Consider the following 23721-nt stretch of genomic DNA (forward strand, 5'->3'; position numbering starts at 1 on the left):
GAAGCACAAGACCACCTCTCCATATAATATTGGAAGCTCTCTGTGGTAAGAGATAAAGGATTAGAAATCCTTGCTTCAGATGACTGACAGGTAATCAAGTAGACCAGTGAATGCATAGGTAATCAATGTGATCCAATACACATAGGAAAACAGGCTGACTTTGTTTACGAAGGGGATTTTTCCTCCTGATTTTTCTTTGAAGCGCAGATCACTGAGAAGTCAGAAATCTACAGCTGTAATATTCTTATCTATATTTTATTAACTGCATGCTATAGAGTAGACGTGAGTCTCTTTGATGAAGGTGAAATAAAGCTTGAAGCAACTGCAAGCAGGGAAATTAACTCTGTGTGATGGCAAATCAAGATACCATTAACGTTACCTTCACCGCACTATGATTCTCAATGGAAATTTATATATACAACACTGTGCAAAAATTTTAGGCAGTTGTGCAAAAAATGCTGCAAAGTGAGAATGTTTTAAAAAAATAGAAGTGTTTCTAGCTTATTTTTCTTTATCAGTTACATCATACAAAGTGAATGAACAAAAGAAAAATCTAAATCAAATCAATATTTGGTGTGACCACAATTTTCCTTCAAAACAACATCAATTCTTCCAAGTACAGTTTTGAATGAACAATGCAGTTGTTCCAAACATCTTGGAGACCTAACCACAGATCTTCTGTGGATGTCCAAATCCTTCTGTCTATTCATATAACTTGAGACATACTCAAAAATATTGAGATCAGGGCTCTGTGATGGCCTTATCATCACTTCCAGAACTTCTTGTACTCCTTTACACTGATTATAGTACTTCTGCACATTGACTACATGTTTAGGGTTAATTGTCCTGTTACAGAATAACATTGGAGTCAAAACAAACACCTTATTGATGGTATTGTATGATGGATAAATATCTGCCACTACTGCTTAACACTGAGGACACAATTAAACCTGAACAAATCACTTCCATTTTCAGAAATGCTGCCTCAAACTTGCAATGAGCCTCCTCCATGCTTTACTGTTGCCTGCAAACACTCATGATTCCACTGCTTTTCAAGCCTTTCACAACAAACAGCCTTCTATTACATCCAAATATTTCAAATTTTGACTCATCAGTCCAAAGCTGCCATTTTCTGTGCCTCTTTTCCTGTTTTTGTGCATGGTTGAGCTCCTTATGCTTTTTTTCCATATTGCAAGGAATGCCTATTTTGGACAATATTATTTCAAGAAGACCATTCCTAGTAAGACAAATCAGCACAGTAGATGAGTGTAGCAGGTTTCAGTTGTTGCTGCCAATTCTGAGTTGATGGCACTGCTGGAAAGCTTCCAATTATAAAGGTTAGTAAGCACAATGTAGCTTTCGTCTGCTGCACTATTTCCTTGCCCAACCACTATGTTTAGAGTCCTCAGCGTTGCCCATTTCTTGGTGCTTCTTCAAAATAGCTTTGACAGCACATCATGAAACATCAGTATGCTTTGAAATCTTTGACTGGGAGATACCTTGCTGATGCAGTATAATTACCTTGTATCTTTTTGTTGTACTCAGTATTGACATGGTGCATGACCAAATCCTCATCTTGTGTCTTTCATTTACTTTATTTTTATTTTCTTAGCTGTCCACTGCATCTATAGTTTCATTGATGCTTACTGGTTGGTGCCCTTGTTTAACCCCATTTATCAAAACTGTCTAAAGAAACTAGTTTTACTGTTTTTGTTGCCTGTAGCAACCAGTGGTCAGCTTATATTTTTTAACTTTTCTGGTAAAATAAAAACTACACATTGTTTGGTTGCTATGGGCAATGCAGAGTCATAAATACATTTGATAACTCTGCTTCAGTGTCTGTGAATTCTGCATTAACAGAATTAATGCCAGATTATTTCAAAAGTATGAAACATGGTAATTATGTAATTAACACTTTTAATCTTATAATCTCAAAATTGGTTTTCTTTGCTTAACCCAGTGCTACTGATCTTATGAGTTTCCAGAATATCTTAAACTTTGGATTTTAAAGTTAAAATAACTCTCCAGGCAAAACTAATATATTGTGTTATGCACATTCAGAACATGAAGATTCAAAGAACATCAAAGAGAGACTCGCTGTGACATATACTACCCCCTCAAGGCTTGCTTTAGGCCTAAAATAATGTATCAGTTCTTCCTAGAGTGGACCTTTAAGATAACCCATTTGTTGATTCTTGATGTAATGTATCACGGAATGTATATATACAAAAGGAATATACAGGATTCTTTAAAACTTTGGAAAATGTGGTTGACGTTTTACAACTTCTGCAATATAGTTAAAGGGGTTATTCAGCTTCAAAGGTGCTTGGTTCCGATAACATTATGACCCTACACACTTGAAAAGACAAGTTCACGGTCAACAAGAAATAAAGTTAGTTATTACGCTTTGCTTATATAGAGCCATAATATTTCACAGTGTTCTATAGACATTATCATTACTGTCCCCATTTGAATTCACAATATAAATTCCTTATAAGTATGTCTGTGGAGTGTGGGAGCAAGCCGGAGAACCCAGAGGAAACCCACGCCAACATGGGAACAACATACAAACTCCTTCCAGATGTTGTTCTTGGTGAGATTTTAACCAAACACCCTTTTGCAACAATGCTAATTACTGAGCCACCATGCTGTTCAAAATAGAATATGTGCATGATACTTTCTGATTACGTAGTGTCTCGATAGACATTGGGGGTCATAATCTCACCGGCACTGCTCATCTCAGATGCGGATAAACCAGATACCCTCTTTCAATAAGGTGGCAATTGCACCTGGGATGTTTTGCCTAAGAAAGCATAAAAGACCAAATACCAGATAAGAAGTTACTAGTATCATATGTGGCACATAAGAAGTAGAGACTGACTTGGACCATGAGAAGAATCATGGCAAACTTCTGTGATTAAGAAAGCCTCCGTTTGCTTCAGAAAAACACAGATCTTTTAAAAATTGATACTTATAGTATAATAAAAAGTTACATAGAGTTTCATTATATTACAATCATAATTGTGGAAAAGAATATTAATGTGATAGCAAAGGGGTTGTCCAGTGAAACAAGTTATCACTTATCTCTAGGTAACACCTAGATCGATGACGGTTCCACAGCAGATCATGAAATTTTTATCTATGATGGGGAACGTTTATCCCCAATACAAAATGGAATGATTGGTCAAATACGCGACTGCTTCTACAACCATTTTCTATAGTCATGCCAGAAAAAGCATAGCACTTAGCAGCCCCATAGGGGATGAATGGACTGGCTGTCAAGTTGCTCCATTCTTCGATGAAAGTTTCCTAATTTTCTGATCATGTTGGGCCCGAATGGTTGGACCTCCACTGGTCAAGAAGTTACAACCTATTCTCTACAGGTTTGAAAGGACTTTGTCACCACAGAATGAATGTTCAAACCAAGTACTGGCGCTCGGTGCTTCATGGCAGGACCAATCATTTATTTACACCTTCCCACCTGTTTGGTTACCACCTATCTTCTCCCTTCTCTTGCTCTATGAAGCCAGATCAGTCAATCAAAGAAGAGGCCAGTGGAGGTAGAGGAACAACAAGCAGGTGGGAAGGTTTAAATAAATGATTGGCCCCGCCATGATGAACCGCGCCTGTACTTGGTTTGAATTGCCATTTTGTGCTGGCAGAATCACCTTAAGCAAACCTGGCTGTATAATTTACAAATTATCTTGTAGTATACATGCAAGGCCACACTTATAATATGTGAGATTTGTCTACTAAAGATAGGGCAAAGTAACGATGACTTGTAGCAACTGAAAGTCTACCATTTTAGTGCATGGCACAGACAACACTTGGCACTTTCTGGCCATCACATGACTTTTCTAAGAAGAAGATGCTTCTCACGTTTCAAAACTCCAGTTGATTAAAATCTTCAATCCAAACTTAATTTGAGGGCCACATCTGTTAGCAGCATGAGCAGAATGGATCACTATACAGCATGTGACAGTTAATTATCTCTTCCCTGTCATGTTGCTGAAGTTGCTGTTTATTGGTCTACATGCTAAAAAGTATCTGAACTTATCTGTTATATTATGCAAATTGAAGTACTTTTTTTTGCTGAATCAAATTAAGTGAAGTGTACATAGACCATTGGCATATTAATTAGAACCTCACAAGCTCACATTTACCAAACTAGAAATCATTTCTCTCTTTTCATCTCTAGAGAAATAATTAGACTTTCACTTTTCTGAAGTAGAAGTGTTTTAATAATGCCAGAATTTAACTGGTGGCTGCAAAATAACTGGTACTGGCAAATATACCAGGTTTTTATTTTATGTGCCCAGGAGTAGATTAGTGACTAGATGTACATGTCTGACCTTAATTATCTCTTATTAGCTCCGTTTGACCTTTTATACTCATTGCTATGATCCGTGAAAATGGTCGTTTTTGGCAGCTTTTAACATGCATGTAAGTTACTGGAAAATATTCCATAAACGACACCTGGGTCTTATTTCCTCTGAGGATGGCCATCTGAATATCATCCTCTTTTGGCTCTGGAAGCCAAATTATGTTTTTGGATAGCTGCTCAGATTTTACATAGGTCCTAGTCATAGTGGCTGTATATCAGGGATGCACAATTTTTTCTGGTCTGGGAGCCATATTGTCATATTAAATCACTCCTAGACGTGCAATAAAACTGAAATAGTTATTACCATCTGAGACATTTATGGCATAGCAAAAGTATATGCCACTAATGTGTTAGAGTTAAAAGTCCTAAAAGTGGAGCCAGCAACTTTTGGAAGAATTTGAGTTTCCTTTTCACTTAGTTTGCACTCCAGAGAAGAGAAGGCCATGGGAACATGTGGCGATGGATTATAAACTCAATTGCCATAAACTAAAATGCAAGGAGCCACATACAGTACATGGATATCCACCTGTAACTCATATACACTTTTCTTTAAGGCCAAATAAGAGCCAAGATAACTCATTCCCCTAATAAATATCAAAAATGTAAAAAGGCAGGTTGTAACTTCCAAACAGACACAAAAGGAACACGGACTAAATATTTTCTCACTAATTTAGAAACGACATTTATGCAGCAACACATAAGTAAGCAAGTCTGTGACCAGATGTTTAGGGGGTTTACAGAATGGCATTTTGTGCTGCATGTGATCCCTGGGCCGCTGGTTGTGCACCTTGCCATATATCATCCATTGATGAAATCAGATCTAATGGCACCATAATTGTACCATTGCGTTCTGCAGAACAATTAAGAGTTGATTGTCTAAACACCATTTATCACCTCTTCACAAGATATGTTATGAATATATGACTGGTGGTCTGACCCCTGGACCACCACCGATTACAAGAAGTAGACAGAGAGTGCATGACTAACAACCGCTTTGCTCACAGTCCATGGGAGCGCATGCACACTACCGCTGTGATAGACCCATAAAAGTGAATAAAGCAATCATGCATGTGCGCTATCACTCCATTTCCAAAGGGGACTTTATGACCAACAATCTCATTAACCGAACAGTTAGGCATCCTGTGATCCTACATTTGTCACTTATCCTGTGGACCAACCTCTTAAGAAAAGGTTATAGATTAGAGACTGTATCTCTTATACAATCTGCATTGCTAAAATTCATCCTTTGCTTTCAGGAAGGCATGGAGGAGGGTTATCATATATGAAAATACTTCTAGTCATCAAAGATGTATAGACATCCAAATGATTTGTCAGCAAATAAGACTACAGATTTGGAGAACATTAATAAATATGGATATAAATGCTTTTATAATACATTTAGAATAAATTACACTATTATTTTAACTGTAAATGACAATTAGACTGAACTGAGCTGAACGGAACATCAGACTGATCTGAGCTTTCACCTATATTTCACCATTACATGTGATGTCCACATATGACACGTAGAAGAACAAGGTTTTATCATATGGGCTTCTCGGTGTGACTGCAACATGGAGCAGTATTGTCTAGATCCATATTATAGAGCCTTTCGACGGCTGTATGTCTGTGCCGCACCTCTGTGATCCTCTGATTTGCTGTACTCTCTGAGAGAATGTTCCTTTACATGCTGCACTGCTGTGGTGTACCTTCGACAAGAGTATGATATTTTTAGCAGGCACCATTTAGGAGATAGTGGATGATCCGCACTGCTCATATACATCTGACCAAGAAGGCGTCAAAAACAAGTGAAGATGCTAACGGTGCGCTTTATTTTCTATGCGTTTTGAAGGATTACAACTTCTTCTCCAGGAGAACCACAAAGATCTGTAATTCTTCAAAACATGTAGAGAACAAAACGCATTGTCAACTTCTTTGCTTGTTTCTGACTCCTTGATCGGATGTACACCATCAGTGCGGATCACCTGCCATTTCCTAACTACTCCTATTACTACATTGGCTATACCAATATAATGGGCTGCAACAGCTGTACCCCTATTTGAAACCTTTTCAACGTTATGTCTTACACAACAACATCAGGTGAGCGGAATGGCCTCTGATCACCTCATTAAGCTGAATAACACCCTATTGTGCTTTTTTTGTTGCCTAGCCTTTCCCATATAAGTGTAAAGTGAGCACTTAGTCTTGACACATCCACACGTAGACTAGCCAATTGGTTCTCTATAGATTATACTAAATAGCACTGAGGCTGACGACCTTCCACTTACACCCACCAGTCATTGTCGCCAACAATAGTGATTACTTATGGCCTGCATGTTTTTGTATTGTGAGACAATGGTCCTGTGCATTGTATATTTTTTCTATATTAACTAGTTCAATCATTTACAGTAATAACAGTGGAGACAAGGTTCTCGCCTTGCTCTCTGACCTACAGCTGTAAAGCTCCCTTTTAAATTATTATCAATCTGGAAATGAATACTGTACATTGTGATGTGCATTAGGCTAGAATCACAAATGCAGTTTTTCATGTAAAGAGCAGAAGAAAATCTAAATCAAAGACGAAGTACAAAGATTAGGTGCAATCAGATTCTTTCATTTATATCCACTTTTGTGTTTAGCAAAAAAAAAAAGCACATCAAAAATGATCCAAAAACTTTCAAGAATCCAATGGTGCCCATACTGACAAGCAATTAATGATTATGTGCTTCCTAGTTTACATTTTCATGCATTTTCTCAAAAAAGTACAGGAAATGAAGAAATGGAGGATGAGACCCGACCCTCCCTTCTTCCTGTAAACATAATTGTATATTGAGCATTACCAAGGACTGATGAGCAGGGGTAGAGATAGCAATGACAATTAGGGAAGTCGGCACATTATATATAGATGTTTCATTGTCCCCTTTGAATATTTAGCCTGTATTTTGTGCTGTTTTCAGAATTGTGATGACGATGGTTAGGAAGGATGAATGTTATATATCTAATGGGTCATTTAGAAATATAGACGTAAATATGGCAGGGAAGTTACCTGGTTTGCAAGAAAATAGGAATAAATGTGTGACTAGAAGATGCCAGATTCTTTCACAATAAGCTAGTCATCAGCATTGCCTTTCCCTTTTCCACTGTGCTATTGTCTGCTTCAGGCAGGAATAATAGTTCTCCATTAAGATAAAGGTAGAATATTTTTTTCTTCAAATAAATATGTTATTTTGGCATCAGCCATTAACCTTTGAAAGTCTTTACTTTATTCCATCATCAATGCAGACGTCGTGCTCGACTATGCCTGGAAAGTATACCCTAGATCTCAGCCCTACGACAAACAGCAATTTGGCACCTAGTACATATTTAGAAAAGCCGTTTCCCTTTGATAAAAGCAGTATGAATGCTTTTCTCTTGTCATGTGTGGGGGTTTGCTTTTCACTTTGCCGCGCTGTAAACTTATACTTTGGTGAGTGGATTATTTTGACATTCCGAAACAATCTCTCAAACTATACAAATTGGAATCTATTTCGGTAGGCGCAGAAGTGTGCCGAAATGTGCCCCGTACAAAGATGAAAAATATGTATCTCACAACAATGCAAACTGGAATATGTTGTCATCAAATGCTTTATACGTGGTTTTACCATAGGGGGGGGGGGAATCTACGAAATGATCACGCTACTTTATGGAATCAAGTAAATGAGAAACTCAAACTATCCAACACAACCATTTTATTTAGTTTCTTAAGGCTTTCAACAATTACTGTCATCACTAATAGTTATGTTCTAGATGTTACAAAGTGCCCGTGAATCATCCTCTTTGTTAAGAAAGCTGTGACCGCCTGTTGCTCCTACAGTACGCGAACAATGGATTCATATGATACAATTCTTCTGGAAGCGGAATATTGGTGGCAGGGACCGTTCTCTAGGGCTTATTATTGCGATGGTTTCTAACTTTCTGCCATATGTTATATCACAGTATGACCACTATATCCATCCTAACTGTCCTCCTACCAAGACTTTTGCAGCAAATCACAAGTCAGTGCTGCAGCAAATCCTATGCAACTGAGACCAGTCAAGGAGAGATGAAATGTATCACAGTGGTCTGTCACTTATTTACTGTTGCTTCTGTGCGTTTCCATGGACTATATCTGCACTGCAGGCTATAGTGCTGCAGTGTCAACGCTCCTGTGAAGGATTTTAGCATTGCAATTCTCACTGCAAGACAACATGCCGAGACCCTAGGACTACTGCTTCGTCTGAGCCTTCTTGCTGCCTTTCTGTTGTGCTCATAACAACTACTTTGGTCATTTCTTAAATATGGATCTATTAGAATCTGCATTGCATGATATTCCATTAATGGATCCAACTATCCCACCTCGGAAAAACAACATTTATAGACAAAGGTGCAGTAAGCCCAATAATAATTCTGCTGCCAGGATACAGGATTTGTATTTTTCTGCACAAATGCTGTTACAACTATGAGTTATGGTAAATCTTTCAAGCTTCACAAAAGTTACACTGCTATATGTGTGTATGGCTACATATACAGAATGATGAAGAAGAGCAACGTCACAATTCTAATGCACAGAGACACTGCTACCCACTCCTTGCACTCCGAAGTTATGGAAAGTATTTGCACATTATTCACGGCTCTTCTATTTCAAAGTTGTATTCGCGGCTGTTGAAATTGATAACATTAATAACACGATAATCTCAATATTCCGACAAGCAAACGATATAACATACGAGATGCCAGATCCTGTCAGTGGCCAACTTCATGACAAAACTGAAGTTAAAGGGAAACATATGGAGATGATTGCACATTGCAGACCCAATAACTACATCCAAAATGTATGCAACCAGTGCAAGAAAGAAGCAAATTGCGAGAAAAATGTCTTCTTTGTAGATTAACCCCTTTTTATTAACTGCAAAATTGATTAAACTAGTTTTGACTAAGCAGAGCTCTCTTATTACTAGTATTAGTTACATAGAAATTTTACAATTACTTTTAATAGTTCCAGAAACTAATGCGATCTTCAAAGGTTGCAAAATAGTTAAAAACAGCTATAGCAGTCTTACAGCTGATTACATATATATAGAGAGATAGATAGACAGATATATAATATGTATATATTGCAAATATTGATATATATATATACATTTCTATAAATATCTGTATAACTATATAGTTATATAGATATGCATCTACCTGTCTATCTATCTATCTATCTATCTATCTATCTATCTATCTATTCATCTATTTATCTAGCTATCCATCTGTCTATCTACCTATATATCTATTAATCTATCTATCTATCAGTCTCATATCGAGCTATCATATATTGCTAAAGATAGATAGATAAATGATAGATAATAGATATGATATGGATAGAAATATAGATGAATAGATAGATAGATAAATAGATATGATAGATAGATAGATAGATAGATAGATAGATAGATAGATAGATAGATATGAGATAGATAGATATGAGATAGATATATAGATAGATATTAGATAGATAAATAGATATATAGATAGATATTAGATAGATAGATAGATAGATAGATAGATAGATAGATAGATAGATAGATAGATATGAGATAGATAGATAGATATGAGATAGATATATAGATAGATATTAGATAGATAAATAGATAGATCGATAGATATGAGATAGATAGATAGATAGATAGATAGATAGATAGATAGATGATTGATAGATAGAAACATTTTTAACATTTTACATAAAATTGATGACTTTTACTGTAGTCTAATAAATCATCTGGAGGTTTGTATTAAGTGTGCAAAGACACATAAGCCCCATTATATGTGATACCGGCATCTGCTAAAAGCTTAACCATAAGAGAGAAAGAAATAATTTGCAAACATGACATGTAAACTGCTAAAATAATAACTATATGGATTGTATGCCTTAAGTATACTGTACTCAGTGTATTGACTTGCCAAGGAATGAACAGACTCCTTAACCACATAAGAAAAAACAATGCATTTCTTGCAGACAAACCCCGACCACAAAGAAGACTATACTTAAATAATCATTGGATTGAATGAGATATTCCAGTTGTATCACTGAGGAAGTGCACAGCACATTATTTACTGTAATTCCTTTTAGAAAAGGCTCATTAGCCTCAGTGAGCTCTCGGTGCCTATGTACCAAATGCAGACAGCGCTTCCTTTCACTTTCTGACTAAACACTGGGTACAATCTGCTATTAACTATTGAGGGGAAGAGCAGCTTTTGTGGGTGAGTCACATTTTAGGGAACTGATGGCGTCATTTTACAGATGCCATGGATGACAATTAGCAGAGGCACAGAGAAATGTGTAGATTTAAGTAAACTAATGGGTTTTATGAGCTGGCCAATGGCAGTAAATTACTGCCTACCAGGCATTGGTGGGTTAAAAACTAATTATTGTCACATCTGGTCTCGCCCAATGAAGGACTATAAGGAAAGCGGACTGTCAGCTGCTGCACTTGTGCCCACCTTTATCAGCTGCATTTGCTCTATCAATATCTCTTTTTATGGCATAGAAGCTGGCATTTTGATTGGCTGTGATCTGAAGGTTATGAAGCTTTCTAGGATTACTCACCTTTCATCATTAGAATGTCTGTCTGAAGCCTTTACTGCCGGAGAGTGCCAGAGTTTGGGTTACATTTAACTCTTGCACTCCTGAAGAATGTTATACAAAATCAATCAAAAGCTCTTAGAATTTCATCTATTTATCAGCAATTGATTTTATTGATATTATGGGGGATAAAGAAGGTAGATTGTGGGGTGGGGAATGGCAGGTTGAAAATCATATACATTTTCTGTAACACACACACTCTGTAACACAAACACACACATACGTTCTGTAACACACACATTCTGTAACACACACACACATACATTCTGTAACACATACACACAAAAACACACACACGTTCTGTAACTGACACACATACATTCTGTAACACACACAAACACACACACATACGTTCTGTAACACACACACATTCTCTAACACACAGATACACACATACGTTCTGTAACACACACATTCTGTAACACACACACATACATTCTGTAACACATACACACAAAAAGACACACACGTTCTGTAACTGACACACATACATTCTGTAACACACACAAACACACACACATACGTTCTGTAACACACACACATTCTCTAACACACAGATACACACATACGTTCTGTAACACACACATTCTGTAACACACACACACATACATTCTGTAACACATACACACATTCTGTAACACACACACATTCTCTAACACACAGATACACACATACGTTCTGTAACACACACATTCTGTAACACACACACACATACATTCTGTAACACATACACACATTCTGTAACACACAAACATACACGCACGTTCTGTAACTCACACACATACATTCTGTAGTACACACACATACATGCACGTTCTGTAACACACACACACACACACACACACTCACACACACATTCTGTAACACACACACACATACACACACACATTCTGTAACACACACACATACACACATACATTCTGTAACACACATACACACACACATTCTGTAACACACACACATACACACACACATTCTGTAACACACACACACACATACACACATACATTCTGTAACACACACACACATACACACACATTATGTAACACACACACACATACACACACACACACATTCTGTAACACACACATACACACACACACACATTCTGTAACACACATACGCACACACATTCTGTAACACACACACATACACACATACATTCTGTAACACACATACACACACACATTCTGTAACACACACACATACACACACACACATTCTGTAACACACACACACACATACACACATACATTCTGTAACACACACACACATACACACACATTATGTAACACACACACACACACACACACACACATTCTGTAACACACACACATTCTGTAACACACAAACATACACGCACGTTCTGTAACTCACACACATACATTCTGTAGTACACACACATACATGCACGTTCTGTAACACACACACACACACACACACTCACACACACATTCTGTAACACACACACACATACACACACACATTCTGTAACACACACACATACACACATACATTCTGTAACACACATACACACACACATTCTGTAACACATACACACACACATTCTGTAACACACACACACACACACATACACACACATTCTGTAACACACACACACACACACACACACACACACACGCTGAGTTGTTTTCAGAGTGCCGTTCTAGAATGCGCTGTCCACTTGTTAGAGTGCTGACACTAGCCCCCCGGTCACACGGAGCGGCGCCCCCAGCACCCGCCCGGCAGGGGCACGGAGCATGCTTATGAAGTGCTGCCCTCATCCCTCCTGCAGGAGTCACAGGACCTGCTCCCCTCACGTGTATACAGGTAAGTATCTACAATCACATACAAACAACCCCTCCATTCCCTCTGCTGTAGCGGCACATACCAGTGTGGGATTTGGCACCTACCTACTGGGTGGTAACTCTGGGCAGCCTCGCTCCCCCAGGCTGCTTTCCTTTGCCCTGGGCAGGTCTTGCCATAGCCTAACACTGGTGCCCTTGCCTGACCGCTTCTTTGCCAATCAGGCAGGGGATAAATCCACCTTGAACGACCATCAGTCAGCCACAGGGAAGAGCTGGAGGCAGGTGTCGGTGTCAGGGACAGTTCTGTGGGTCAGCAAGTGATAATCTCCTATACGAACCAAGGCTCCTTTATCCTCATCTTAGGGATCCAGGGCTACAAGCAGCAGCAGGCGTTCACCATCCAGGGTGCAGAGACAGCTCCAGAGGACTGTACCACTGTAGTAGCAAGGGGTGGGCTTGTCCATGGGCTGAGCAGGTCTCTAGGCTGCAGCCGTCAGTTGTGTGTGGAGCTGGCAGTGCTCTGTGCAGACACCATCCTCCAGCCCTTCTGCTGCTGCTGCTGCTGCTGATCTGGGAGACAGGAGGAGGAGTGCAGACACATGAACACAACTAGGAGAGGAGAGAGGGAGAGAAAGGCTGCTGCTGACTGCAGCTCTCCATGGCAGGGCACAAGCTTATGTCCTCCATCCTTAGCTGAGGAGCCTTGGAAGTGGACATCTGAGAGAAAGAAAGGGGTTAAACAAGCATACCTATAAAACAGGCTGTTGTCTCTTTAACAAAAAGTCTTCTCTAACAACAAAATGGGCTTTCGGTCTATTATTTGATCTGCTTTTCTGTTTGCAAGAAGAAGCATTCAATTAAGTTGTTATTAAAGAAAAACATTATCCTATTGTTTATAAGCAAAATAATAATGATAATAATATTTCTCAGTAAACATAAACATAGTAGAAAATGGGTAAATAAGATTCATTTATCACATGTATCTTATGAATGCATGCCCCATGTTAGTGTGCAGCACACGGCTTTGTCTCTAGGAATAAATTATTGTTGCCGATTATTACTCTATTATGCAAAATACGTCCTATTAAATCGAAGGGTTTGGAATTTGTATAGTTCTAGAAAGATCTGAAAAAGGCTCCGGTGTTCTGAGAGCGATAACTGTTTGTAAATACAGATAAAGGATGCAATGTTTTATTAGGGCAGAGGTAAAAGAATATGCCTTTCATAGAGCTGCAGATTAAAGGCTGAACGTGTATTTTCTGACTCTAGAGGTCTCTTCAGTTGGAAGTCTGCGAAGAGCATGTGTGTCTATGCTTTGTAACGCTGGTATGTAAGATGCAGGATAACCTTTCCACATGCAGAAAGTGTATTGTTCATATCACTTAAGTCTTTGCACGTATCCAGAAAAAAATGTTCTTTTTTTTTAGTTCCTTGACAATTGTTTATTATCTCTAAGATATAACATATAAAGAGAATAATGTTTATAGGCTCACTATTTTCCCTCCATTGGGCACTTTGACAGCAGTCTAAATCTTCCCAGTGACAGATTCTCCTTGAAGAGATTGTCTCATTTATGGGAAGCACACAAGGACTCACACCGATCAACTGTGACCTGCATAGACAGTATCTAAAAAGGTTCCGACAGGTGGCCGCACATCTGCTAGCTCTCTCCATTCACTGTTCTGGAAGTTTAGAATATAGCCAAGGATCTAGAGACAGTCATAGATCCCAGAGGCGGAGTCTATTCATATTCTGCCATAAATAGCTGCTGTAAGCCATCTGTTTTTTGGGGAGGGCAAAAAAAAGCAAAAAAAGGCGCTATTCTGACCGCATTGCTTGAGTAGTATTCAAGGGAAACTTGGTAGCAGCTTGCTAGTATCGTGGTGTACAGGTGCTCCACCCCAAATAAAACAAATCCTTGGGGCAAGCTTCAGGAAGGGGAAAGGGTGAGTTCAGGACCCGTTGAAGCACTACTGCAGCCATCGTCCTGAACGAATACCATCCCTGGCTCCATGTTGTATCAAGTGCTGTAAGAATAAAAGTTTACACAAGATACACACATGTGTCAGAGTGCCACCTATTCCTCTTCCTGATGCTTGCTTTAAGGGGGTTTCCCACTTTTTGAAACATAGATTTCTATAATGTAAAATAACAAAGATAGGCAACACTCACCCTCTCCAGGTCCAACAAGAGCTCTCTGCCACCTCTCCGGTCTCTGTGTTTTGACCACAGAAGTAGCAATACATTGGCAGCGCACGTCACTGCTGCAGCCAATCACTGAGCTTATTTGCTCATGCCATCTACATCCTCAGAGCAGATGAGCTGTGAGATTTGTTTCCCTTTTTTGACCCATATTTCCCTATCTCCTTTTTTTCTCTCGCCACACATCTTTCGCAGACTCCTTTTGTCAAGATTCCTGTTGTCCTTCCTCAGTTTGGCCAGTAGTGGCTGCCATTGTTCACTTTGATAATTGTACTGCATTTCCACTCCTTACCACTGGAGGCTGCTGTTGTGTTCTGCAATTGCACTTTAAGATGGCAGATTCTGAACCTGTGGAAGCCATCTTTTTTCCCTTTTGGACCTACTTAAAACCACACTGTGGTCTGTCACTCATTGCTTGGGTATTGTGTCCAGCTGTTCCATTCTCTAACTCCTGTACTCCTGAGCCTAGACTGTTCTTACTTATCTCCGAATTGTTTCCTACAGCTTCTTTTTCTAGCTGAAAAACGTCTATTATTACCTACTGTTACTTGCTTATGCTCCTCCGGCCACTGGATTCCAGCAGTACTACACTAGTATCGTAACATGATACTCAAGTCTTCATAATAAAATTTGATGAAGGAGGTAAGCCCCCTTGTTGAGACTCACAATGATTGACTTAATAATCTGAAGGCCTTTGTAGAACCCATGAGCCAGTTGTTTGATGACATTGTGCAACAGCTTCAGCTCAGATACACTGATGGCTCTACGTCAGGGTAAGCGTTCTATTGTAGAGTATGCCACATAATTCAGATGGTGAATGATTGATACTGAATGGAATAATGCTGCATAATTATCTTTTTTTTTAAGAAAGTACTCTCCTGCACACTCAAAGATGAAATAGCCCGGGCTGATGCTCCCACAAATTTTGAACACTTCATTCACCATTGAATTCGAATATACACCTGATAATCTGAGAAATAAAAAAGTGGAAATGCAGCACAATTATCAAGGTGAACAACAGCAGCCACTAGTGGTAAACTGCAGAAGGACAACAGGAATCCTGACACCTTTTTTCTTTCTGTGCACAACTTTTCCTAGCTCCCTTTTCCCTTTTATACACCCATCTTTCTCTGCCTCCATTTTCCCTTTCTACCCATGTCTCTCTAGCTCCCTTTTCCTTTCCATCATCCATTTTTCCCTGTTCCCTTTTTCACTTTCTCCATTCACCTTTCTTTAGCTCACAATTTCATTTCCCCCACCCATCTTTCTCTAAATAAGGTTTGTCTCCTCCGTTCATATTTCTGTAGCACCTTTTTCCCAGACAGCACTAAAGTGCAACCAAGATGCCAATATTGTGCTGTCTGTGTTTTTCATTGACTTGAGTAGTTGAGTTTGATCTGTGACTCTGATAATAAACGGACACGTCTGACAAGTAGAACATGGATGTGATAGACATATAAATTAGACCTTGAAGAAGAACCTATTTTTTGGTTTCTTGGGATGAAATAGGAAATGCTGTCCTATCCAAATAGAAGTCTGCACCCTGCATGGTTAAATAAATGCCATGACATACAAGTGTATGGGCTGACAGCAGCTCTCCACAGTAATCAGTGTCAGGAAAGGACTAGAGGAGATGATTAAACTCTTGCCATAGGATCTGGCAGAGGTGGAAAAGGTGATTTCAGGGAATCTTCATTTCAAACATTTCTGTTTTATTCAGCTCTTCCTCATATTTCGAATGCTTCAAATTCTCTGGGTATTTTTATTTTGTTTGCACTGACTGCATGGAGTTGAAAAGCAGAAAAACATCCATAGTGTTTAGAAGGGGTTGTCAGGGTTCTGAACTGTACATTTTGCTCCAGATTTGCATGCTTTCTGCAGTTCATGGCATATAAACAGCAATGTTGTTGTGTGGTGTTCTGAAGAAGCATTGATACATGTCTATTGGCAAGTACCCTAAGTACACTTGGTATTTCTTTGTGTGATTTCTGTGATGGTGTAATGGAAGATCATTGTACACAAACATTTAGAAAACTACCATGTAATAAACCAAAATAACCTGGACAGTACAATATCACTATGCATAACCTCAACGCAATGCTCCACAAGAGAAATATTAATTTCTACTCCATGCTTAAAAGTCTAATTATAAATGAATACTTGACATAATGGCTTTAATTTCCATATGTATAGTTAAGCTAATTCAACAAAAAATGAGCTGTATTATAGCTGCAATTAATATCCTGATCAGTTTTGATCAAATGGACTACAGGTACTAGCATTGTAGGTCTTTATAATGGTGTTAGTTCAGGTGATAAGACATTTGTAGTCTTAAAACATATTTGTGAAATTGTCCTAAATCAATAAATAATAATTAAAAAAGAAGAGTTTGGGGTTTTTGAGAATTTACAGAACTTCTGAAAAACTTCTGCTCCAAAAAATTAGTGTGAACACACACTAGCTTACAAAGTGAGCTGCTAAAAACACATCAGTAAACCACAGAAGTATATCCAATTTTAATTGTGTCCCTATTCACTGCCATATTGTGCAGTCCTGCATTAAATCCTTGTTAAACATTTTGTAGCAATGTACCATTAGAGTTCTCATTGGTGGAGGTGTCTTGTAAGCAGAATTTGCACCACATTAATGGTATATACTTTTGATACGCCATAAATTTCACATGGGGGAATTGTCAGGCTCCATCAAGGAGTAACAAAAGAAAACTTATGAAAAACTTAAGCATGTTAGGACACACAACATAGATAAATTTACATATGTGTTAAAAACTGCTTACATAGATAATGGACTAGAATAGGGACTGATCGTCATGTAACATAAGAAGAGGGGAGGAGAAAATAAACGACCAGAAAATCCCATAGAATGTAAGAATTATATCAACTTTATTAAATAATCAATAAGACAGGTGTGAGGAAACGTGGACAAATATTGTTTGATAAACCATGTACTAGAAGAAAAAAGTAAATGGGGAAATCCTGCAGTGTTTCACCAGGTACAGAGTACAGGGATATATGTACAGACTGCACTGGCCACATGGTAACGACTAAAACTAATATGTAAGTGATGTCAAAGGAGTAACTGTACCTGGAAGGGAACACAAGCATGTGCTCAAAGCGTCTGTGCATCTGCCCCAATGCGCAATTCGGATGATAGCCTTGATCAGGAGGCATGGGGAATAGTGAGAAGAGAGGGGTTTAAAAGTGGACGCATTGGAAATTGTAGTATCGTGGCCCAGGTGACGTCAGGATGGGTGATGTCAGGACCACGAGAGATAACATGTGACCCAACGACAGCCAGCACATGAAGACAAAGAAGGCCATCGGGGATGGTGGGGCAGGGTGCGCAAGCTTGCTGCCCATGGCAATACCAAGGCTGTGTTAGAAACGTATGTGCAAAAGGGCCATCCATCAAGGAGACATAAGACACATGGTGAGATAGAAGGGAAGGGGAGCACGGTCACAAGCGAAAGATTAGAGGGCAAACCCCTGAAACTTTCCCTGCACAACCCTGAGCACGTTGACCTCCCTAGACAGTTTCAACCCATGCAGCAATTGCATTTCTATCCCTGTCTTGACCTAAGCATGATCCTGGCTATTGTGTGGGATAGCAGGAACACAAGTCCTGCTCTATAATGCAGACACAAAGGGAAACATAGAAGGATAAAACAAAACAGCAATCACTCTAAGCGCACCCAGACTAAGGAATCTACTATATAATTGTCTAAGGGTCACTTCCATCTTTCTGTCTGTCCTTCTGTCTGTCTGTCTGTCGCGGATATTCATTGGTCGCGGCCTCTGTCTGTCATGGAATCAAAGTCGCTGATTGGTCATGGCAAAACAGCCACGACCAATCAGCGACGGGCACAGTCCGGTGGAAAAATGGCCACTCCTTCCTCCCCGCAGTCAGTGCCCGCACCGTACTCCCCTCCAGTCTGCCCTCACACAGGGTTAATGGCAGCGGTTATGGACCGCGTTATGCCGTGGTGTAATGCACTCCATTACCGTTGCTATTAACCCTGTGTGACCAACTTTTTACTATTCATGCTGCCTATGCGGCATGAATAGTAAAACGATCTAATGTTAAAAATAATTTAAAAAATAGAAAATCGTTAGATACTTACCGTCCGTCGGCCCCCGGATCGACAACAGGCCTTACATGCTCCTCCCGACGCTCCATGCTGCGATCTCATGAGATGATGACGTAGCGGTCTCGCGCTACCGCTGCGTCATCATCTCGTGAGACCGCAATGCACTCTTGGGACCGGAGCAGGCGAGGAGCATCGCTTGGATTCGGGGGCTCCGGAAGGTGAGTATATAACTATTTTTTATTTTATTTCTTTTTTTAACAGGGATATGATGCCCACATTGCTATATACTGCGTGGGCTGGGCAATATACTACATGGGCTGTGCAATATACTACATGGGCTGTGCTATATACTACATGGGCTGTGCTATATACGTGGCTGGGCAATATACTACATGGGCTGTGCTATACACGTGGCTGGGAAATATACTACATGGGCTGTGCTATATACTACGTGGCTGGGCAATTCACTACATGGGCTGTGCTGTATACGTGGCTGGGCAATATACTACATGGGCTGTGCTATATACTACATGGCTGGGCAATATACTACATGGGCTGTGCTATATACTACGTGGCTGGGCAATATACTATGTGGCTGTGCTATATACAATGTGGCCTGCGCAATATACTATGTGGGCTGTGCGATATACTACGTGGGCTGCGCAATATACAACATGGGCTGCGCAATGTACTGTGTGGGCTGCGCAATATACAATGTGGGCTGCGCTATATACAATGTGGGCTGCGCAATGTACTGCGTGGGCTGTGCAATGTACTGCGTGGGATGCACAATGTACTGCGTGGGCTGCGCAATGTACTGCGTGGGCTGCGCAATGTACTGCATGGGCTGCGCAATGTACTGCGTGGGCTGCGCAATATACTACGCATACATATTCTAGAATACCCGATGCGTTAGAATCGGGCCACCATCTAGTAGTATATAAAAGGAGAGGAAGAGTGAGGCAAACCTAAAAGGGAGATAAGGAGAAGCAAAACGCCAAACTTTCAAACAGTAATCTCCAGAGTCGACTTATACATGACTTCTCTTTCCATGGCTCACAGCTCCAACAAATTTCAAGCTATAGCTAGCGATCATTAGCAGCTACCCAAGCTAAGAGGTGAGTACTTATACCAAAGGGGAAGTTTAAGCAGCCAAGCAGGATTATTTAACCCTTGCAACAACTAAACAAGGGAAAGTTAACTGGAAAGTATAGCAGATCAAACCAGTGCCGGCGTGTGTGTAGCCAAACACTGCCTTCTTAGTTTTGCAAAAGAGGAGACCACTCTCTGGGGTACGCTGGTGAAAGGAATACTCATTTAACTTTTTTTGCATCCCTCTGGATTGATTCAGCATGACAGTGTGGCCCTTGGACAAAAAGCGTTTCTGCATCCCTGTATTAGTGCTTAAGAGGGATCGCCTGACCCCTTATGTTATACAGCTGTTGGAGCTGGAATTATCTTCATTCTTGATATCCATTTTCTGCTCTGTTCATACTCTAGTTGGCCTTCGCTTTTTTCTCTCATCATCATTGTTTCTGCTATGGGTTTTACAACATCTAATTGTGTAGCAAGGTTATCAATAAGGTCACTAGAAATAATGAACCCACCTATTAGGCACATGTTTTACAAAATGCCTTTTTTTACATTAAGTCAATTTTTCCTAAACAGTGCCACTGCCTTGTTATGGATGGCGGTTACTGTGTTTCACCTGTTCTATTGCTTTATGTAACCTTTTTACGTTATTGTGAAAATTACAATGTATCGTCATTGTGCCATCAATGTTTTTCTTCAATAAAAAATAAAAAATGTAAGGTGGACACATGAGTAGATGACTTCAAAAATTGTTTTTGCATGCAATCATTGTTGCAGAGTTAACATTTCAACAGAATCAATCAGCAATTAGAGATGAGCAAATAAATTTGAGTGGAATAGAATTTTACAAAAATCCACATTCGCAAAAATACAGATTTATTTTCAATTCACTTTCACGCAGATGCAGCTGCCATTTTCCTAAACCAGTAAACTCAATGACAAAAAAATAAGCAAGAAAGTTTGGCCTTATATGTTACATGGGTTACAAGTAGTGTTGAGCGATACCGTCCGATACTTGAAAGTATCGGTATCGGAAAGTATCGGCCAATACCGGCAAAGTATCGGATCTAATCCGATACCGATACCCGATACCAATACAAGTCAATGGGACTCAAGTATCAAACGGTATCCCTGATGGTTCCCAGGGTCTGAAGGAGAGGAAACTCTCCTTCAGGCCCTGGGATCCATATTAATGTGTAAAAGAAAGAATTAAAATAAAAAATATTGCTATACTCACCTCTCCGACGCAGCCTGGACCTCACCGAGGGAACCGGCAGCGTTCTTTGCTTAAAATGCGCGCGTTTACTTCCATCCGTGACATCACGGCTTGTGATTGGTTGCGTGCCGCCCATGTGGCCGCGACGCGACCAATCACAGCAAGCCGTGACGTAATTTTCAGGTCCTCAATGCCTAATTCTAGGCATTCAGGATTTTAAAATTACGTTCCGGCTTGTGATTGGTCGCGTCGCGGTCACATGGGCGACTGTTGTGAATTTACCTTTTGGCTCCCTCTAGTGGTTACTAGTGATTTGACTCTGGGTATGTACATAATCTGTATCCTAACCTTGCTGGAAGCTCTGGGGAGGCTGGAGTTCTCCCCCCGGGCCGTTAGACGGTTCGGGGGTTCTTGTATCTCCAGTGTGGAATTTTGTTAGGGTTTTTGTTGACCATATAAGTTATCTTACTACATTCTGCTATTAGTAAGTGGGCCTCTCTTTGCTAAACCTAGTTCATCTCTGTGTTTGTCATTTCCTCTTGCCTCACCGTTGTTGTTTGTGGGGGGCTTGTATCCGACTTTTGGGGTCTATTCTCTGGAGGCAAGAGAGGTCTTTGTTTTCCTCTTCTAGGGGTAGTTAGTCCTCCGGCTGGCGCGAGACATCTAGCGACCAACGTGGGCATGTTCCCCGGCTGCTTCTGGTGTTGGCGTTAGGAGTAGTTATATGGTCAACCCAGTTACCACTGCCCTATGAGCTGGATTTTTGTACGTCGCAGACTTACTTGTTCCTCTGAGACCCTCGCCATTGGGGTCATAACAGTTTGCCAGGCCAGTATTAAATGTTAAATGCATTGCAGAAGCGGGATTATAAGAAAGAAAGTTCTGAGTTTTTTTTTCTCTCTCTCATTTTTTTTTCTTTTCCCCTTTACCTCTGAGTGGCTTGTGTTTGCTGCAGACATGAATGTCCAGACCTTGATTACAAGTGTGGACCAGCTTGCTGCTCGTGTGCAGGGCATACAAGAGTATGTTATCAGAAATCCTGTGTCAGAACCTAAGATACCGATTCCTGAACCGTTTTCCGGAGACCAATTTAAATTTAGAAATTTCAGGAATAATTGTAAATTGTTTTTGTCCCTGAAACCCTGTTCATCTGGAGACTCCGCTCAGCAAGTAAAAATTGTTATTTCTTTTTTACGGGGCGACCCTCAGGATTGGGCTTTCTCGCTGGCGCCAGGAGATCCGGCATTGGCTGACATTGATGCGTTTTTTCTGGCGCTTGGTTTGCTTTATGAGGAACCCAATCTTGAGATTCAGGCAGAAAAAGCCTTGCTGGCGATGTCTCAGGGCCAGGACGAGGCTGAAGTGTATTGCCAAAAATTTCGGAAATGGTCCGTGCTGACCCAGTGGAACGAGTGTGCATTGGCTGCAAATTTTAGAAATGGCCTTTCTGAAGCCATTAAGAATGTGATGGTGGGTTTTCCCATTCCCACAGGTCTGAATGATTCTATGGCCCTGGCTATTCAAATCGACCGGCGGTTGCGGGAGCGCAAGACCGCAAATTCCCTCATGGTGTTGTCTGAACAGGCACCTGATTTAATGCAATGTGATAGAATCCTGACTAGAAATGAGCGGAAAATTCATAGACGCCAGAATGGCTTGTGTTACTACTGTGGTGATTCTACACATGTTATCTCAGCATGCTCTAAACGTCTTACTAAGGTTGTTAGTCCGGTCGCCATTGGTAATTTGCAACCTAAGTTTATTCTATCTGTAACTTTGATTTGCTCACTGTCATCGTATCCTGTCATGGCGTTTGTGGACTCAGGTGCTGCCCTGAGCCTTATGGATCTGTCATTTGCCAAGCGCTGCGGATTTGTTCTTGAGCCATTGGAAAATCCTATCCCTCTTAGGGGTATTGATTCTACGCCATTGGCAAAAAATAAACCGCAGTTTTGGACACAGGTTACCATGTGCATGACTCCCGAACATCGGGAGGTAATACGTTTTCTTGTTCTGCATAAAATGCATGATTTGGTTGTTTTGGGTTTGCCATGGTTACAGACCCATAATCCAGTCTTGGACTGGAAGGCTATGTCAGTGTCAAGTTGGGGCTGCCATGGAATTCATGGAGATTCCCTGCCCTTGTCTATTGCTTCTTCTACGCCTTCGGAAGTTCCGGCGTATTTGTCTGATTATCAAGATGTCTTCAGCGAGTCTAAGTCCAGTGCACTGCCTCCTCATAGGGAATGTGACTGTGCAATAGAT

The 23721-nt window shown here is 40.2% G+C and overlaps 1 protein-coding gene across 5 annotated transcripts in view; it reads right to left on the reverse strand.

Annotated features, from left to right (window-relative positions):
- TENM1 (teneurin transmembrane protein 1) overlaps positions 1-13413 on the reverse strand; it is a 1288567-nt gene extending 1275154 nt beyond the window's left edge. For 4 of the 5 annotated variants that reach the window (XM_077285119.1, XM_077285117.1, XM_077285116.1 and 1 more), the window contains exon 1: positions 12947-13413. The gene's annotated coding sequence lies outside the window, so the exon portion shown is untranslated. The remainder of the gene's footprint in view (positions 1-12946) is intronic. The other variant, XM_077285118.1, reaches the window with a different exon arrangement.
- Positions 13414-23721: the final 10308 nt, after the last annotated feature.

The sequence above is a fragment of the Ranitomeya variabilis genome, chromosome 2, assembly GCF_051348905.1.
Source record: "Ranitomeya variabilis isolate aRanVar5 chromosome 2, aRanVar5.hap1, whole genome shotgun sequence".
NCBI classification, from domain to species: Eukaryota; Metazoa; Chordata; class Amphibia; order Anura; family Dendrobatidae; genus Ranitomeya; species Ranitomeya variabilis.